Consider the following 19,578-nt stretch of genomic DNA (forward strand, 5'->3'; position numbering starts at 1 on the left):
ACTCGATAAGATATTACCCGTTCCTCTCTTCCATTATAATGAAAACCAATACCATCTCCATGCTAACACTGAGAATATGTGGCGATCCTATTAAATATAGAGGTATTGGTCCAATGGAGCAGGTGGCTAGTGATTGAAGTCGATTGTACAGAATGGTGTACAGTTTCGTCGCCCTTCCTGTTAGAGGACCATATCCCACATACTATCAAACATATGGAGAGGGTTCTAATGACTACAGCTTGAACATCGCCGTACATTTTGTTTTCCCACCACGACATCGAGGTCTGTGTCAGGTGCTAAAACAACATTAACACATTTCGATCCATTGGCCCTCACAGAAAGCTGGACGTCACATGGTGCAAACTTTGCTGCTCCCACAACATGCAGGATGGTTGAAATAAAAGACGGTGTTTCTTATTGACAAAAATGTGGAGGACATCGCAACATATACAAACTAAAAGAGTTTGCGGCATTGTCGAGAATTTCTAAACAGCTGGCCAAAGGTGATGAAATCTACATTTAATCTCATCTTTCACAGTGGCGGGGTAGCAGATGTCTACGTGTTCCGTTGTGAAGAGACCAAGAGCATTGATTCCTCATATTGCAGCCATGCACGTGATCACTTTTTCGGTGCTGGCCATCCCTGGGAGATGTTGCTCTCATTAAGACTTCCTTCATCTGAAACAAGTAGTGCCTGTCAACATTATGTGGTAATCAACAGTGTACCAGTGGACGGATTGGATGGAAAAGACATCGTCGATGTGGGACAATGCACTGTATGTAGTAAGCATCATAGTTGATAGTGCGATCAGTTTCAGCAATTTTACCAGTTTTTCCGTACTTTCAACATTGACCAATGACATGCCAGCATGCTTCCCTATTTCTGTATCATCGCTAAACTGTCTGTCAACTACTATGCATGTACCATAAACTAGATTGTAAATGTAGGTGGATGACTGTGTAGTATGTCCATTCATGGTTAATTCTTGAACTTGTACGCCAAATTATACCAGACAGCGTCCTGTGCTGATTCAGTCAGGCTGTGTACATATTTCTATCACTTTGATCATAGTGCGGAACTTATGATTACAATTTCCCATCTTTCCCTATGTGGATGGGAGTCACAGAGTATCCTCGCATTCACAAGCTAAAGTTGCAGATTGAAAGATCTACCCACAAAGTCGTTGACCAACCCTCCCTGCAACACTGTCGCCGTTCAATACGCAACTGACCAGAAGTAGGAGGGTACTATACCCACTACATTACATGTCTCATGAAGGAACAGAGAGAGCTGGGCCCGTAGCTGCTATTCAGCGAAGACTTTTCCACACCAATCTTATGGCACCCATCCAAGTGCACAAGATATTTCCAGGTACACGCATGCCGAGAAGGTTAGCGCCTCTTGTTGGTGTATAGTAGATACGACAGTGTTGTGATGGTATAACAGATGGTCAAGAAGAAACATTTGGTTTATGGATGATGGAACTCCAGACAGACGGAGTTTGAAGCATTTTACGTAAATCAAAAACCAACCGCGCTGTCAATTCCAAAGTACTGTTCTAGTGTCTTGGGTCAGTTTCGGCAAGAGAGAAATGATTGTAGAACATAAACACACGCACTCTTAAGGCAAAATGGTTCTGCATTTAAGCACGCTATAATGTTAAAGCCACATGGTTTCCAAAATATTAGTCATGCGGAGTGCAATGCTCTTAATTCTCTAATGCAGGACATATATGTCCTACATCTGTCATACATCCACTCTTAAAGTTTAATATCCCACTCATTACAGTGACAAACTTTAAGATGATAAAGCTACTTCGTTCTACACCAAATAAAAAGATGGATTCTTTGTGATACATGCACAATATAGCTTTCTGGAGGTATGTAGCACCCACTGTTCACATCCGATTATGGTACAGAAATCATATTATACCTACGTAAGTCCTATAAAATGATCGTCACCAACGAAAAAGTGCCTCTTACAAGTAAACAGAAAAACGCATAGCAGTGGTGTTTGACGTATGAAATTACACACCTTGCTGTATTAACTCCGTAAACAGGACAACTGTCAAGCAAATGTATACATAGGGTTTCCAGTACCTAACAAACATCTGTCACTAACTTAGAATCACTGCAGTCATGAAACTGAAGACTCCATTTATGCACAAGGTGTGGCAGAGAAAGGGAGTACTTTGCATACATCTTCGGTCATCTACAAGAGGGTGCTGAAATAAGTTTAAAAAAAAAAAATGGTTCAAATGGCTCTGAGCACTTTGGGACTTAACATCTGAGGTCATTAGTCCCCTAGACCTAGAACTACTTAAACCTAACCAACCTAAGGACATCACACACATCCATGCCCGAGGCAATATTCGAACCTGCGACCGTAGCAGTCGCGCGGTACCGGACTGAAGCGCCTAGAACCGCTAGCCACCGCGGCCGGCTAAATAAGTTTTCCATCGATGGACATGCGTTGGAAGTCGTCTGCTGACTGAGGTATGGAGACGTTTGCTGTTAACGATTGCAGGCAGATAGCACTGTAAGTCACAAACAGAACACGCAGTTGTATACAAGTCGATCGCAAGTTATACAACACAACTGATGCACCCATAGAGAACGGAAAAAAAGGTTAAATGTGTGATAAAGACCTGCAGCAACATCTCCCTCTCTCTAGAATGCATCATCAGTCTACCATTAAATCATACCTCGTTACAACCTTTTTCAGCCGGTCACTCCATTTACTTTCTATCATCCTTAAATGCAGATCTATGTCAATTTAGAGGCAGATGGTTCTGTTTTCCAGGAAAGCATCAAAGACAGCGGTCAACTTGCATGTATCACTATTACCTGAATAGACATACATTAGAATGTTGTTAAAAAAACATTCAGCAGCTGTTCTGAAAGGTATTTCTTAGCTGACAGCGTATGGTTGGGACTGGAGCAAAGTACAGAGAAGATGTATCAATGCACGGTTTCGCGGCGATATGAATTAAGAAAATTTTCTCGGGTTTCCAGCCGCGTCAGATCCCACGGGATTTTAACCACCTGACGCGGCTGGAAGCCCGAAAAAATTTTATTAATACAGAGAAGATCATTGTAAATACTGTTTATGAGGGCTTAAAACAGCTTAACAGTCTCACACAGGGTCAAATATGTGATCCATTCTGTAGTTCTGTATTGCAGTCCCCATCTGGTAACACAAAGCTCAATAGGTAAGCACACTTTATAAAAATCTGTAAGGTGGTTGCCAACAACTTTGGGCCCACACTTTGGCTTGTGACTCGACATATATAAATTTGTTACTCTACATTTGTTGATCATTCATGTTAAACAGTCTGTTCCAACTTCCTTATCGCTGTCGACGAAAAGTGACTCCCTGGTTCCCAGTGCTTCCACGTTAACTTTTTCTCGTTTTCCTCTTGCTGTCACATACTCGTTCCCATGTACAAGAACTTTTCTGCACCAGGGAGATCATATGCAAGTACTCCCTCATTCTGCCCGCATCTCGTGGTCGTGCGGTAGCGTTTTCGCTTCCCACGCCCGGGTTCCCGGATTCGATTCCCGGCGGGGTCAGGGATTTTCTCTGCCTCGTGATGGCTGGGTGTTGTGTGATGTCCTTAGGTTAGTTAGGTTTAAGTAATTCTAAGTTCTACGGGACTGATGACCATAGATGTTAAGTCCCATAGTGCTCAGAGCCATTTGAACCATTTTTGAACTCCCTCAATTTCTCCGCATTTTGGCGTATTTGCCCTCAATTTGAACGTATTTTCCATCAATTTCCGTAATTAAATCAATTTTATGTCACTTCTGGCCATGTGATCATGACATCACTTCTCGTCACATATTACAAAATTGCTTGTCGTCGGGCAGTATAGTATAGCAGTGTATCCCGTCAATGCCAATGACGTATTCAACAGTTGCAGTGCATTTGCTCTGTTTTCTGTATGTTTGTGTCTGTGCATGTGTCGCACATGGTTCCTATGACCCAGAGTAGACCCGACTTAGTGGCCGAGTATTGATCCGCCCCACGTTATATCCTTAGCGATGTTCAGAGGCGGATACACAGTACGCCACGTTTGGGATCAGTATGAATGTTGATCCGCCAGACGTTATATCTGGAGCGATGTTCAGAGGTGGATCCAGAATACACTACGTCCGGGATAGGGTTCAATTGTGGCTCCACTGTGCGTTGCGTCCAGAGATTTGTTCTACGTCCGAAGGTGGATCTACCAGCGGAAGGACTGCCTTCCTTGAGTACTGGTGTGACCTGTGCAACTTTCCAGTATTTGAGTACGGATCTCTCGTCGAGACAGCAGTTTTATAGGATTGTTAAGTATAGAGCTACTGTGTCAGTATACTCTGAAACAAACATAACTGATATACAATCTGATCTGGAAGACTTGCTTTTGTTAAGGGATTTAAGTTGCTTCACATCTCCGAGAATATCTACTTCAAAGTTACTCATGTTGGCAGCTGTTCTTGATTCGAATTCTGGAATATTTACTTCTTCTTCATTGGTGAAGGCACTTCAGAAATCTGTGTTTAGTAACTCTAATTTAGCAGCATTGCATCGATAGTATTTCCATTGCTATAGCTCATAGAAGGCATTGATTGTGTCTTGCCGCTAGCATACTTTACATACGGCCAGAATCGCTTTGGATTTTCTGCCAGGTTTTAAGAAAAAGTACCGTTGTGGAAACTATTATAAACATCTCGGATTGAAGTCCGTGCAAAATTTCGAGCTTCGGAAAAGGATCGCCAATCTTGTGGATTTTGCGTTCGTTGAAATTTGGCATGCTTTTTTTTGTTGTTTGTGCAACAGTGCTCCGACATATTTTGTGTACCAAGGGGATCAGATCAGTAGTTTGTTAATTTATTTGGTATAGCTCTCTCAATTGCTTTCAATACTATTTCTTTAAATTCAAGCCACATCTGGTCTACACTTATTTTGTTAATTTGGAAGGAGTGGAGATTGTTTCTCAGGAACGCGTCAAGCAAATTTTTACCCGCGTTTTTGAATAGGTATTTTTTTAGTTTATTTTTTGAGGGTAGGTAGTTACGGTATTCAGTCTCGCTACAACAACCCTGTGTTCAATAATCCCTTTGTCCGTTTTGTTGCTCGTTTTTAGCTCAGGATTATTTGTTGCTAAGAGATCAAGTGTGTTTCCACAACCGTTTACTTTTCGAGTGGGCTCGTGAACCAATTGCTTGAAATAATTTGCGGAGAATGCAATTATGTTCATGCTTACCTTTCGCAGTGCAATAATTCTTTTAATAACTTATTGTAAACTTTTGCCAATCTCTGTTACCATCATTTTCCTGTAGTGTTGTCAAACCTTATTGGGCCGTGTGACAAGGCTGTGCAGTTCCTGCGTGCAACCCACCTCGTAACAGCAACCATTTTCGGTGACAGAGGGTTCCCTTCCTACCACCTATTTATGTTTGACACCAACAACAGTTGGAGAAGACAACATCATTAAAAAACCAACGAATTATAATCATTAAGGTGTCCCACAGGATTTATTAACATCGCTGTGAATAATTAATTCAAAAAAAAGGAAAAAAAAGTTGATACTCATTTCCACCCAGAAAAACAGCTTTCAATTTTAGAAAGTGTAGTAACTGTAGATAAACATATTTATTAGGAAAATGCAATATAACAAATATAGTGTATCATGTAAGCAAGCTTTAGCTGTACAGGGTCGTCATGGAGGAATGGCCAATATTCAGAAACATGGAAGGAACGAACATTCGAAGCAAAATATTCTAGTAAACCTGGTCTCTAAAATGCATATCAACCAGATAGGTGCACTACTTCATCTCTGATACTGTGAAACAAACATCTTCTAATGCAAAGCTCTTTGCTTTCCACATTTTGAGACGTGATAGCATGGACCAAAACAAGAAAAAAATTTCCAGGAGATATGGGGTACAAAATGCATACCTTAAGAGCTATCAACACTTGTTCATCTTCGGTACCGTAAAAGACACCACTTACCGAGCAAGTCCTCATAGCTCTTAAGGTATCTACTTCAGAGCCCATGTTTACTAAGCAATTATTTCTTATTTTGGTCCATACTACCGCCTCCCAATGGAAACCAAAGAGCATACAGTAGCAAAGATTTGTTTCACATTATCGAAGATGAAGAAGTGCTCATAAGTCATGGGTATGCTTTTTAGAGCCCACTTTTACTAGGCTTTTTTACTTCGAATGATCGTTCCTATCATATTCCTGAATATTGACTATTTGCAACTAACCAGTCTTGAAATGAAAATTTTCTCTTCAGATGCGAACATTTTAGGTTATATTTTAGCGTAACCGTTAGTGATGTCAAATGAAACAACAGTTTTACTGTTAGCAGCACTTTTTTGGTTTATTTTCACAGCATCTTTCAAAGGTATTAATATAGCATGTGTGTATTGTGTTATGACTTTAGAGTAACATGTGGCACTGGCTCCAGTTGTCACAGGCTTCTTTCTCTGTCCTAATACGTCACATATGAACTGTTACACATTGTAAGCGAAGACGATGTCTAGGAATCATCTTTGATACATCTTTCTAGACACCATTTTTATTTACTAGGTGTGACAGTTTATATGTGATACAAAATCTAAGATACAAACAATAAACAAAAAACAAACGCACCACGAAGGAATTACATGAATGGGACGGAAATCAGAAGATGTGGTGTATATAAACGAACAAACAAATGATTACAATTTCAGAAAAATTGAATAATTTATTCAAGAGAAAGGGCTTCACAAATTGAGCAAGTCAATAACGCGTTGATCCACCTCTGATCCTTATGCAAGGAATTATTCGGCTTGTCTTTGATTGGCTTGAGTTGTTGGATGTCCTCCTGACGGATATCGGGCCACATTCTGTCCAATTGGAGCGTTAGATCGTCAAAATCTAAGTGCCCTGCCCATAATGCTCCAAACGTTCTCAGTTGGGGAGACATCCGGCGACGCTGCTGGCCAAGGTAGGATTTGGCAAGCACGAAGACAAGCAGAAGGAACTCTCGCCATGTGCGGGCGGGAATTACTTACTAAAATGTAAGGCCAGGATGGCTTCACATGATGGGCAACAAAGCGGGGCGTGAAATGCCGTCGACGTACATCTGTAAGGGTACCATGGATAACAACAAAAAGGGTACTGCTATGAAAACAAATGGCACCCTAGATCACCACTCCTGACTTTCGGGCCTTATGGCTGGCGATGGTCAGGCTGGTATCCAACCGCTGCCTTGGGCGTCTCCAGACACGTGATCGCTGGTCATCGGGCCTCAGTTCGAGGCAGAATTCATCACTGAAGACAATTCTACTACAGTCATCCTGAGTCCAGGCTGAAGTTAGCAGTGGATGACCCGAACGCAATTTTTAAACCATAATGAATCTTTCATGGATTTTATCGTATATGTGGCTTAAAAAGAACAATTATCGATACAACTATACAGTTTGAAGTTCATTTACTATAAAAACTGGTCCTAAACATTAAACATATTTCTCACATTTACTGTAGTCTCAAGACAGGTAAAAATTCAAACTTCGTATAAAACAACTTTGTTTCACTGAGACATGCTGTGCAATTGAAGAATTCAAAATTTTCAATGAGTGTTACCACCTCCTGACGGTTTACAGAACGACGAACTAGTGAGTTTCGGCAATTATTTTGATGTCTATCTTATATAACTCTACAGGCTATAAAACTCAGCTGCGTACGGGCCCACGAAAAAAAAAAAAAAAAGAAACGAAATAGAAACCTGGATGTATCATACATTATACCTCGAGACTAAAGCGGTTATTTGTAAAAGCAAGTTAAGTTTTTAGGAAATGCGATTATACGAGGAAAAGTTTGCTTCTCTTCAGCACTTACGAGAATATATTTTCCTTATATGTAAAAATCTCGTGTCACGGTGTTAGTTGTCATACTCCTCCGAAACGGCTAGATCGATTCTGATGAAATTTTACATTTATATTCGGTAGGTCTGAGAATCGGCCGTAATCTATTTTTCATACCCGTAAATGATAAGGGTGGTCCACTCCAAAAATTTTTTTCTTGTTTTTGGACAGAACTTTATATTTTTATTTTTTTATGATATGGCATTAAAAAATACGCACAACGCTAAATTGTCACCCTTCTACCAGCAACCCCTATTTTTAATAGCGATTTTAGTAATTTAATAATTTTCAACCCCGGTCGATAACTGATCAATTATCACTTAATCAGTTATCCCCGCCAGGTGTCTACCGGTGATAGTCTTTCACTATTCGATAGGTAGGTAATTGAAGAAAACGTACCAAAAGCAACGACTCGAATATCCCTCTCTGAATCGACGTAACTAGACCGAGAAGTTTAACTAGGTAGCACGCGTCATTCGCCAAACCGACATTTAGGCCTAGTGTACACGTATAGATTTTTATAGTACTGAAATGTAACGTACGATCAAATTCTTTTAGTGGAACAAAGAAGTTCCTATGCTCTCCTTTGTTTCTCTATAAGAATTTGAAACGTCCCCTTTTTGAACAATTTATACATGACTGTGCTTAAACTGACACACAATATTTTGTTAGCGCAACGCAATCTGACTTTGAAAATTCCCTACAAAAGAATGGCCCTGACTAACATTAAACTATACCTTTCACAAATCACTTACCTCACAAAAATCTTCGCTGCTCAAGCTACTGCAATACAGCGAGCGCCACTACTGCCAGCTAAATAAAAGATTCAAACTATGGAAGGCACTAACTACTGATAGGGATAGTTAGCAAATGAAAGATATTAATAGAGAACGAACAATGTATTTACCTTGATATCATCATATATAAATACAGCAGTTCATGACAAATTTCAAAACTCCGCCATCTCTCTCCCCACATCCACCACTGCTGGCGGCTCACCTCCAACTGCGCAACGCTATGCGCTGTTCACATCCAGCTGCCGCTGCCCAACACTACAATGGCAGACAACAACGCAAACTAGCCACAGACTGCACACAGGTGGCGTTACCAATAAAAAAACCTAAACAGCCTACTTACAACTTTAATCGTACAGTATTTTTCCGTACGATAAAAATCGATGCGTGTGCGCTTGGCCTTATTCATAATGCTGGCGAACACGTCTCGACACGAATTTGGCGCTATGTTTGTATGCTCATGGACGAACCGTGTATCGGCTGCAATTGTTAAATCCGAGCGATCTACCGTATAAACGCCAGAACTAATAGTGGCCAATACTACCGGGCTTCCCCCTAAGCCTTTTCTCACTCCCTACTCAATTTTCGGCAATTATTATTATTTGTGTCATGAGCTCCCGCTAACAACGGCTGTTGGGTTAGACGTATACATTGTGTTATATGTATACATTATTCTTATAGACTAGAGATAATTTATACGGCAAAACAATGTTTGCCGGATCAGCTATAACATATAAATATTTTCAGAGACGGAACGACCCACCGGGTATAGCCATTACGTTCAGAGCTGAACATTTGCAATATGACCACGAAATTATTTTTTGATAAGAGAATGTTTGGTAGTCTGGCAATATGGGCTGATGATAACTGTCAATTCAAGTATTCTCTGAGTAAAGAACTCTGTTGTGCAGTGTGGCTAACGGATTGAAACTTCATTTACTGGCAAGTGATTTCATTTCGAGGGATAAGGAGGTAAGTTTTGGTTGTATTATTTGTCTAAGAAACTGTTAACAGTCTGTCGTCTGAGTTGCCATCATAAATTTCCACTTAATGTCAGTTGTCACCAGAATGAAAAGGAGGCTTGTCCAACATATGGCTTTAAAATTTTAAATGCTAATTTCCGGAAGTAACTGGGGAAGTGTTCCCAGAATATGGCACTGCATGGGTAGAGTGGTTTCATTTAACCTACGACATTAAGTCACGCAGGAGGCCGGTGACCATTATATGAATATTAAGCATGACCTTATCACCACTTTTGCCGTTAATGCCAACAGTCCACTGTTTTATTTATTTAATTTTTTATTCATGTGCCAAAAACATCACAGTTGTTGGAAAAGCACAAGCACAACTTGACATATTAGGATTAAGCGTACTTAAATTCATTGATAAATAAGTTAACATATCAAATAAAAAAAAGTATCATATCAAACTATTTCAGTCTTAACATTGGTGCTTAACCGAACGCGTGCTGCCACTACAAAACTAGCTATCGCTGCGTGTCGTTAGGTGACATGCCTTTAGTGTCGTTGGGACGTTGCATTAAAAGTGTAAGACAATTACTAACACAAACAGTATCAGAAACAAGTGTAAGAACGTAAACGACGTAGGTGTCTGTCGTCTTCGCAAATGCCAACACGTACCAGCGAGCGCAATGAGCGGTAAGAAAAGGTTGGCGCTAGTTACAGCTTCACAGTGCATGCTACAAGTGCTGGTGGTAAAGGCCACTTGTGTAGGGTCTGTCCAAGGAGTTTGACATTGTAGAATTCTGTTTTGGTGAAGATAAATTTGTTAAAGGTACACACAAACATATATGGATATTTCAAACGATCTACCAACACCCCCATAGGCGACCTTACGACAGAAGATTCATTGGCTGTTCGGTAATAGATGCAGTGGATATCAAGCTCTGCTAATCGTATAAGAGCTGTTTGTTGTATATCACAAAAAACGACGCCTATCCAGTTCCAGACTCCAATGAAAGTTCAGTTTCCTTTATTCTTCATCTATCTAGGGAGTAAAGGGGACTAAGTATATTGATTATATGGAGTCTTTTCTTGTGAGAAACTGGAATTTTTGAGGAAAATTAAGTATTACAGTTAAAAGAGCACAAACAAAAGTGAATCATTAAAACATGTGATAATGAGCAAGAGACAGTAGGAAGCGCAGGAAGGGAGGTCTGGGATGGGCACGAAACGATCCTGTCTGATAGAGATGAGAGCCAGCGAAATACAGCATTGGCACTCTTTCATTGCAAAATTGCTCTGTGTATGGAAATGTGTTGCCAGCCAGCGTCAACCAGTCATCAGTTTAGATCACCAGTCCGTTCCGTTCGTTGTTGCGTCCCTCCCTGTGTGGGCAGCCCTGATCTTATCGCTTGTGCTATACGGGAACTGCGATGCGCTACCTTCTCCGAGTGATGGCCACCAACGAACGAAACCCCTTCCGATGATCGATTCTGCATAGGACACCTCACACTCGTTGCAAACAAAACTGCATTTAAGACTGAGAATCTCTAGGTCGGTTTTGTATCATCGCCTTAGAAAATGTAGGCAGATCGCTGGGGCGAGACACTTCGCGTGTGGAAATACAAGATCGATGTCAAGTCGATGATCGAGGACTCTGTGGAAAGAGAACGTCATGTTTGTAATGTGATATCAAATCAGAGGCGATAAACAAGGCCAGGATCTTCTTGAACAGCAAGATACAGTAACACAGTGTTGCAAGTCAAAGTCCAGAGCCAGAGAGCGAGTTAACACTTGTAGTCAATAAGCATCGTACCCTGACTTCAGTCACGATATAGGAATTGCCGAGCCTCACACCGGGCCGAGTATGTATTTCCTGCAAAAGGTGGCGAGTTGTGGCTGCTCGTATAGCTAACACGCAGCGAGATTTCGGATCTTCGCTTTTATATCTGTTACAGTGCATCCGTCCACGACAAGCTCGTATAGCTAACGCCCTGCACGATAGCTTTCTAAACAGGAAAGTGATCCTGAAAGGGACCGAATCCACGCGGTAGGTTAACGACCATTCGTCTGATACACTGTATAGTCGAAGTGTTGTTTTTAGGCGATTTTTCACTCCACTTTAGGCAAATGATGGGTTGGTATCCATTCATTACCTCAGTAAACACAATACACACCCAGTTAAAATACTGTAACATACACAACAAAATACTACGGTTCACTATATACACTACTGGCCATTAAAATTGCTACACCAAGAAGCAATGAAAATGATAAACGGGTATTCATTGGACAAATGTATTAATAGAACTGACATTTGATTACATTTTCACGCAGTTTGCGTGCATAGATCCTAAGAAATCAGTACCCAGAACAACCACCTCTGGCTGTAATAACGGCATTGATACGCCTGGGCATTGAGTCAAACAGAGCTTGGATGGCGTGTACAGGTACAGCTGCCCTTACAGCTTCAACACGATACCACAGTTCATCAAGAGTAGTGACTGGCGTATTGTGACGAGCCAGTTGCTCGGTCACCATTGACCAGACGTTTTAAGTTGGTGAGAGATCTGGAGAATGTGCTGGCCAGGGCAGCAGTCCAACATTTTCTGTATCCAGAAAGGCCCGTAGAGAACCTGCAACATTCGGTCGTGCTGAAATTCGGTCCTGCTGAAATGTAGAGATTCGCAGGGATAGAATGAAGGGTAGAGCCACGGTCGTAACACATCTGAAATATAACGTCCACTGTTCAAAGTGCCGTCAATGCGAACAAGAGGTGATCGAGACGTGTAACCAGTGGCACCCCATACCATCACGCCGGAAGATACGCCAGTATGGCGATGACGAATACACGCTTCCAATGTGCGTTCACCGCGATGTCGCCAAATACGGATGCGACCATCATGATGCTGTAAACAGAACCTGGATTCATTCGAAAAAATGACGTTTTGCCATTCGTGCACCTAGGTTCGCCGTTGAGTACATCATCGCAGGCGCTCCTGTCTGTGATGCAGCGTCAAGGGTAACCGCAGCCATGGTGTCCGAGCTGATAGTCCATGCTGCTGCAAACGTCGTCGAACTGTTCGTGCATATGGTTGTTGTCTTGCAAACGTTCCCATCTGTTGACTCAGGGATCGAGACGTGGCTGCACGATCCGTTACAGCCATGCGGATAAGATGCCTATCATCTCGACTGCTAGTGATACGAGGCCGTTGGGATCCAGCACGGCGTTCCGTATTACCCTCCTGAACCCACCAATTCCATATTCTGCTACCAGTCATTGGATCTTGACAAACGCGAGCAGCAATGATGCGATACGATAATCCGCAATCGCGATAGGCTACAATCCGACCTTTATCAAAGTCGGAAACGTGATGGTACGCATTTCTCCTCCTTAAACGAGGCATCACAACAACGTTTCAGCAGGCAATGCCGGTCAACTGCTGTTTGTGTATGAGAAATCGGTTGGAAACTTTCCTTATGTCAGCACGTTGTAGGTGTCGCCAACGGCGCCAGCCTTGTGTGAATGCTCTGAAAAGCTAATCATTTGCACATCACAGCATCTTCTTCCTGTCGGTTAAATTTCGTGTCTGTAGCACGTCATCTTCGTGATGTAGCAATTTTAATGGCCAGTAGTGTAGTTATCTTTCGTCAGCTTCCAGTTGGCCATTCAGCGTTCGCCTCGCAAGCCAATGGAATCAGTAAGAATGGATTGCCACATCGGAGAGTGCTAGGATTCACATCTGCGCACAAGACTGTTTCAGAGCAGAAAAATCGCAAAAAAGTCATACTTCGTAATTTTTTGTGCGTTTCAGTTTCTGTCGGTAGCTAAAATTGTGCATACAGAATTTTTTCCTAACTAACAATGATAAGAAAACAGGTTTCTGACCACTCGCTTGTAATTTAGAAAATGTTTCCGCTAGGGTAAGCACAGGGTTTCTACGTACGGTGTGAGTACATGCCCGCAGCTACTGCATATCTGCTCACTGCGTCATCCCTGAGTTGAACAATGCGACTAAATTAAGCTTACTTCTACATACAACAGGTGATCAAAATTATCTTCCTCTTCAGTAAGAGCAGCCTGGCATCAACTGAATAAGTTATCAGTCACAAGTCCAATTTAGGCTTCCGAAATTCATGAAGTCATTAGCCGATTACTGTCTTCAAATGTTTCGAATGTGTGGGGGCTGTCAGAGTGTATCTTCTATAATCCCCTAAATTCAAAACTCATGGCCGTAGAACTGGACAACGAGGTGGTCAGTCAACTATCCCTTCACCAAAGAAACCTCGTAAGAGCCCCATAGACGCGTTGCCGCTGTGTGTACTCTTGAATTGTCTTACATGAAATAACCTTAGCTGTTTTCATTAGCTGATTTTTCTCTGAAAAAAAATGCGGTACATTGCTCACATATTCATCATAATTATGATCTGATAGAGGAATATCCGTCCAATAATTCCTATTGAACCAAATAAACACCAAATCCCTCTTTTCATATCATATAGGAGAACACCTACTCCGACAAATGCATGCATGATCCATTAAAAAACCAGCATTTCACAATTAATCTCTCCGCCATGCAGAGCCATTTGCAGTACTGACGCCAGCAACAGTATCTGAAATGGCTAGTCGATGCACTATCGTTAGCGGCAGCGCGGTGTGTTGAAAGTATCTGTCATGCGTGGCCGTGCTGCCGCAAAAAGTGAGCTCTACACATCCCGCAGCCTAATATAGGACGAAACACAACGTTAAACAGCCAATAAAAGATGTGAAAAATTGTAACTCCATTGTATATAGCTTTAGGCGCAAACTAAAACAGAATGAAGTCCGAAAGTTCATTGTACTATTCATGATTCAGTTTTCTGCTACTTGAAATAAGTGGTTCAAAGAATAACAGATGTATATTCTCGAAAATCTATATTGCGCTGTCTAAGAGTTTACAGTTAAAATTCAACCGTATTATCATATGAAAAATTCACCCCAACAGTCGGTAGTTTCATCAAACTCTTGACATTCTGTCTTCACATCCCGATGCAGTCTGTTTATAAATATTCATTCCACTCGGTACTCAATTTGTGGCTATGAGGAGAGTATCAAGGAGAGTTCTGGCCCAGATCGCTGAGGTCAGCATCAGCATATCTGGAAACGCAATGTCGTTTCTTGAATTCCCTCCCACACACCCTCTTTTCCTGGAATTCCCTCCCCATCCAACTCTAACCGTGGCCAATGTCATGACGTTAGAGTGTGTGTGTGTGTGTGTGTGTGTGTGTGTGTGTGTGGACTTAATTGTGCTGTCAGGAAACCACTGTTGGGTCCCTAGGCACTGACTTTTTGGCCAATGAAGTGCAAGCGCAGCCCTCCATCCCCCTAGCAACTTTAATTTTCATAAATCGATCGCGTGAGTGTCATCATTCGATATCCGCACTTTGTATTGAGATGACTAGCATGAAACACCTGCAGCACAAGACGGCTGACAGTAAGTATTTGTCCATTCCTTTCTCAAAGATCATGCCATTTTTTGTTATAACCATGATGCTATTGTTAACAATCTCATTGTGCTCTCCACGTCATGCCTGTGCTCTGCAACACACACGTCGCGAGAGGGCAGCAGCTATCATGAATGCACAGGGACATCATTCTGACTGCGGCGGATAAATGGAGATGCAGTGTACACACTCGAACAATTGCACAGTTGCGGTTCGTCAGTTCACCCAGCAACAGTTCTAGACCAAAGTTATCACCCACCGACACCCGCTTTCATTGTAGCCAGTCGCTATAAACGAGTCATCTTCTAGTGATAGACAGAGCCAGATTTATAGACTGCTAGATACACAGACCAATGCTAAACTTCTTCTATAGATTATCTAATTCACTTTCAGTGTTATACAGATTAGTGTTAGGAGAGCAGCTACAGTGCCGTGCATAAGTTGGCACTCAAATTTGAGTATTACATTCTGTGTAATTGCTTTTAATAAACGTTTATTGCAAGTTTCATTTTGTGTTGCCAGTGTGTTGCTGTTGGGTATGACGCCTTGTGATGTCATCTACGGCTAGCGTAGAAGCCAGCAGCTACCCAGTACAGTCACAACTATTCCTTACAAGGGAACATCCCCATCGCACCCCCCTCAGATTTAGTTATAAGTTGGCACAGTGGATAGGCCTTGAAAAACTGAACACAGATCAATCGAGAAAACAGGAAGAAGTTGTGTGGAACTATGAAAAAATAAGCAAAATATACAAACTGGGTCGTCCATGCCTAAGATAGGCAATATTAAGGGCAATGCGAGCCGAGGAGCGCCGTGGTCCCGTGGTTAGCGTGAACAGCTGCGGAACAAGAGGTCTTTAGTTCGAATCTGCCCTCGGCTGAAAATTTTGCTTTCTTTATTTTCGCAAAGTTATGATCTGTCCGTTCGTTCACTGACGTCTCTGTTCACTGTAATAAGTTTAGTGTCTGTGTTTTGCGACAGCACCGCAAAACCGTGCGATTAGTTGACGAAAGGACGTGTCTCTCCAATGGGAACCGAAAACATTTATTCGCAAGGTCATAGGTCAACCGATTCCTCCACAGGAAAACACGTCTGATATATTCTATACGACACTGGTGACAGCATGTACGTCACATGACAGGAATATGTTGTCGACCCACCTAACTAGTACACTTGGCGAATGGGTAAAAAGATTCTTCTACCTTGCCCGATTTAGGTTTTCTTGTGGATGTAATAATCACTCCAAAAAGAGTGATGAAAACATAAGGGTTTGTCACATAAACTGAAAATAAAAAGTTAAAATTTTCGGTCGAGGGAAGATTTGAACCAAAGACCTCTAGCTCAGCAGCTGTTCACGCTAACCACGGGACCACGGCTCTCCTCGTCTCATATTGCCTTTAATATTGCATATATTGCCAATGGACGACCCAGTTTGTATATTTTGCTTATTTTTTCATAGTTCCACACAACTTCTTCCTGTTTTCTCGATTGATCTGTGTTCAGTTTTTCAAGGCCTATCCACTGTGCCAACTTATAACTAAATCTGAGGGGGGTGCGATGGGGAGGTTCCCTTGTTATTAAGGGATTTGCTTCCTGCTATCTTGGATGTTTGGCATTCATGAATACAACAGTCTCTGAGCAAATCATTTCTTGAGATTATAATTTAGGCCTAAAATTTCTGATACAGATTTTGCCTATTTTGCATTAAATATAGACATGGGGCAGAAATGACTAAATAGGCAAAGTATATGTGTAATGCAATGTAGAGTAACATTCAGTTAATTATTAAATTTCAGACTCGTTACTTATTTGTGATGTCCAACAATTTTGCGATTTCAGACCACAGATTCCGAGCTATGTCCCTATTATGATATTTTAATCTTCAGAATGCCACAAACTACTACTTTCTTGCACTAACTTTCTAAGTTTCTCACAGTCTATATTTAGCTTCTGAGAACGTTGCCCGATTCGACCGAAGAAAGCAAACTCAATTGAATTTCACCGATTGTCGTTCGAAGTCTGTCCATTGGGGCATTGAGTTCGGCTGCATTGAGACCATGCATGCACTGTCTTACTGCTTGAGAAGATCGGCTATCTTCGGCCGGTGCCGGTAATAGGTGGAATTCCCTGATATTGATGCCACTGTGACCAAAGCCAAACATGCAACCACGAAGTCCGGAACACCGCTGGTTCTGAAGTTTCGACAAGACACACACACACACACACACGCACACACACACACAAAAGAATGCTGTGTAGGAGGAAAGCGTTCCACGCCCACGGCAGATTGATGCGCTGCGACACTGTCTAGCGGAAGCCGCCGATGGGTTCGTTGTGCACATGGGTTATTGGTGTTGTGGTCTTCAATCCAAAGACTCGTTTGATACACCTCTCCATGCTACTCTATCCTCTGCAAGCCTCTTCATCTCCGAGTAACTACTGCAACCTACATGCTTCTGAATCTGGTTAATGTATTCCTGGTCTCCATCAAACGATTTTTAGCCCCCACGCTTCCCTCCAGTACAGAACTGGTGATCCCTTGATGCCTCAGAATGTGGCCTACCAACCTGTCCCTTCTTCTAGTTGGGTTTTACCACAAATTTCTTTTTCCTCCAATTCTGTTCAGTACCTCCTCTGCCCATCTAATCTTCAGCATTTTTCTATTGCCTTCTTGTATAAACTGTTTATCGTTCATATTTCACTTGCATACATGGCTACACTGCATACAAATACTTTCAGAAGGGACTTCCTGACAATTAAATCTGTACTCGACGTACTCTTCATCAGAAACAAGTGTCTTGCCATTCCCAGTCTACGTTTTACATCCTCCTTACTCCAACCATCATCAGTTAAGTTTGTATTGTTGTGTGCTATTATGACAGAATGGAAGGCCAAATGTTGAGCAAACTCTTCAGTTTACTGAAATAATGATAGTGTCTGCAATTGGGGCAACTGCGGCCAACTAATGTAAGAAACTTACTCAAGCCTTAGTATGATATAACATTCCATTACGAAACGTCATTAGTTTTGGCACAGATGGTGCAAATACTATGGCGGGGATGAACAGTTCAGTATCCAGTTGACTAAAAGTGTTCCTTCATGGAATCATATTAACAAAATGCATTTCCCATTCAATTCACTTGTGTGCAAATGATGGTTGCAAGGCACTTCCTAGACGTTCTGAAGAAGCTGTAAGAGATGTTACCTAAAACTAAATTGCAAATCGCTGTGTCAGCTAGTTCAGTTTCAAAAATACATGCAGCTTACAGTACGTAGAATGCTTGATCCAACACCGACTCATTGGCTTTCATTTCTTTCTGTTGTCGAATGTATGTTGTAGCAGTGGGATGCATTATTTTTTTATTGATCTGTAGACAACAAAAAAGATAATAAGTACAAAGAGATCCTAAACTTGCTCCATCATACAGTTATTAAACTGTATTTTCAATTTCCAAAGTGGGTTTTGCCCAAATTTAATTCAGTGAATGCTTACATCGAAAATTCAAAAGTTGCAGTACTAAACTGAAAGAAAGCAATGGAAAAATCTTTTAAAGACACTTTGCTAACTTACATGAAAAAGGTAATCTCTGGATATAATTATTACGGATATTGTAGAGGCTGCAGATGATACCAATATTTTGGACGTTAATAACATGTATTTAAGGATATAAATTGTGTAAGCAACGAGTTCGAACGATATTTTGACCATGCCTCACATTATAAGAGAATTTAGGGAGAGATACCGCAGCTCCTTAATTCATGGACGTAAAGGAATTCAGATGCACTTAAATATAATGACCCTCTGCTAGCACATTTGTCTGTATTAACTCCAAAAAGGGCCTTGTCTCTTACAGGTCGAGAAGATACACCTACCTTAACAACACTGGCGGATCTTGTACCCCAAGTTAAACTTTTTGAAATGAAAGAGATGGACGATGAATGGCGCGCTCTTTGGCCTTGCACGTGCTTCCAGCAGATGTTCCTTCGGAATCTGAATTTGATTTTGGCAGAGGGCATGCCATGTTTTAAAAATACTCTGAAGCGCCAAAGAAACAGGTATACGCATGCGTATTCAACTACAGAGATCTGTAAACAGGCAGAATACGGTACTGCGGTCGGCAAAAACTATATAAAATAAGTGTCTGGCGCAGTTCTAAGATGGGTTACTGTTGCTACAATGGCAGGTTATCAAGACTTAAGTGAATTTCAACGTGGTGTTATAGTCGGCGCATCAGCGATGGGACACAGCATCTCCGAGGTAGTGGTGATGCCAGCCGCGGTGGCCAAGCGGTTCTAGGCGCTTCAGTCCGGAACCGCGCGACTGCTACGGTCGCAGGTTCGAATCCTCCCTCGGGTATGGATGTGTGTGATGTCCTTAGGTTAGTTAGGTTTAAGTAGTTCTAAGTTCTAGGGGACTGATGACCTCAGATGTTAAG

This window comes from Schistocerca serialis, chromosome 3 (genome assembly GCF_023864345.2).
Source record: "Schistocerca serialis cubense isolate TAMUIC-IGC-003099 chromosome 3, iqSchSeri2.2, whole genome shotgun sequence".
Taxonomy (NCBI): Eukaryota; Metazoa; Arthropoda; class Insecta; order Orthoptera; family Acrididae; genus Schistocerca; species Schistocerca serialis.